Source organism: Otolemur garnettii, unplaced genomic scaffold (genome assembly GCF_000181295.1).
Source record: "Otolemur garnettii isolate 467f Iridium unplaced genomic scaffold, OtoGar3 scaffold00003, whole genome shotgun sequence".
Lineage (NCBI taxonomy): Eukaryota > Metazoa > Chordata > Mammalia > Primates > Galagidae > Otolemur > Otolemur garnettii.
In genome coordinates this window covers 16,105,075-16,106,539 of record NW_003852398.1, presented here as the reverse complement: position 1 = coordinate 16,106,539, position 1,465 = coordinate 16,105,075, and the positions used below count along the sequence as shown (strand labels likewise).

Sequence of the window (1,465 nt, the reverse complement as noted above, 5' to 3'; positions counted from 1 at the left end):
GGAAAGTGACTGGGGACAGGAGGGGAACTTTCAGAGGCAGAGAGAGGGAGTTGTTAATCATAATAAAAGGATAGAATTTATCATAAAATAATTTCTTAAAAAGTGTTTCCCGGGTGCGGTGGCTTATGCCTGTAGTCCTAGCATTCTGGGAGGCCGAGGCAGGTGGCTTGCTTAAGCTCAGGAGTTCGAGACCAGCCTAAGCAAGAGTGAGACCCATCTCTACTAAAGATAGAAAAACTAGTTGGGCATCGTGGCAGGTGCCTGTAGTCCTAACTACTTGGGACACTGAGAGAAGAGGATTGCTGGAGCCCAGGCATTTGAGGTTGCTGTGAGCTATGATGCCTCGGTACTGAACCCCAGGGCAACTGAGTGAGACTCTGAAAAAAAAACCCAAGCGCGCTGAGGCGCCAGCGAGGCTGCCTGGTAGGCATGGCCTCGTCCCGTTTACCCCCGGTGACGCTAACGCTAAAACAGTTCGTGAGAAGGCAGCAAGTTCTCCTCCTCTACAGAAGGATTTTGCAGGCAATCAGGCAAGTTCCTGACGGTTCTGATCGCAAATACCTGAAAGACTGGGCAAGGGAAGAATTCAAAAGGAACAAAAGTGCCACCGAAGAGGATACAGTCGGGATGATGATTACTCAAGGCAACATGCAGCTCAAGGAGTTAGAAAAAACACTTGCTTTAGCAAAATCTTAACTATAGCATGTTCTGAAGCACTTTTCGAGTCTCCATGCAGTTTGCTGAGTTTGGACTCAATAACAGGCTTAACAGCCAAGTCTTGCTGTTTGTGTTTGGGGAAGATATCAGGAGATGGAGCGTGGTATGTAGTAGAAAGCAAAAGAAAGCACATCAAAACAATTGTCTTAGCACTGGAAAACACGCTGAGTCTTGAAAATGTTTCTTGATATGACAGCAGTTTTTGAAAGAAGCAAAAAGCACTGCAATAAATGGCCATTTAGTACATGAAAAGACGCTCAACATGGCGGCGCCTGTGGGCCAGCCCCGTATACCTGAGGTGGCATGTTCAAACCCAGCCACCAAAAAAACTGCAAAAAAGAAAAAAAAAAAAGACACTCAACATAGTTACTCATCAGGGAAAAACCAAAAAAACAATGAGATACCACTGCACATCTACTACAGTGGCTATAGTTAAGAGAATAGGGCCGGGCGCAGTGGCTCATGCCTGTAATCCTAGTAGTCTGGGAGGCCAAGGCAGGTGGTTTGCTTGAGATCAGGAGTTTGAGACCAGACTGAGCAAGAGCGAGACCTCATCTCTACTAAAAAAAAAAAATAGCTGGATGTTGTGGCCAGCGCTTGTAGTCCCAGCTACTGGAGAGGCTAAAAGATTTCTCAAACAGGGTGGTGTCTGTGGCTCATTAAGCAGGGTGCCTCCCCATATGCCGAGGGTGGTGGGTTCAAACCTGACCCTGGCCAAACTGCAAACAAAAAAAAATAGCTGGGTGTT

At 46.7% G+C, this 1,465-nt stretch overlaps 1 pseudogene; it reads left to right on the top strand.

The window, feature by feature from the left end:
• The first annotated feature begins 367 nt into the window (after window positions 1–367).
• LOC100959169 lies at window positions 368–842 on the top strand (annotated as a pseudogene).
• Window positions 843–1,465: the final 623 nt, after the last annotated feature.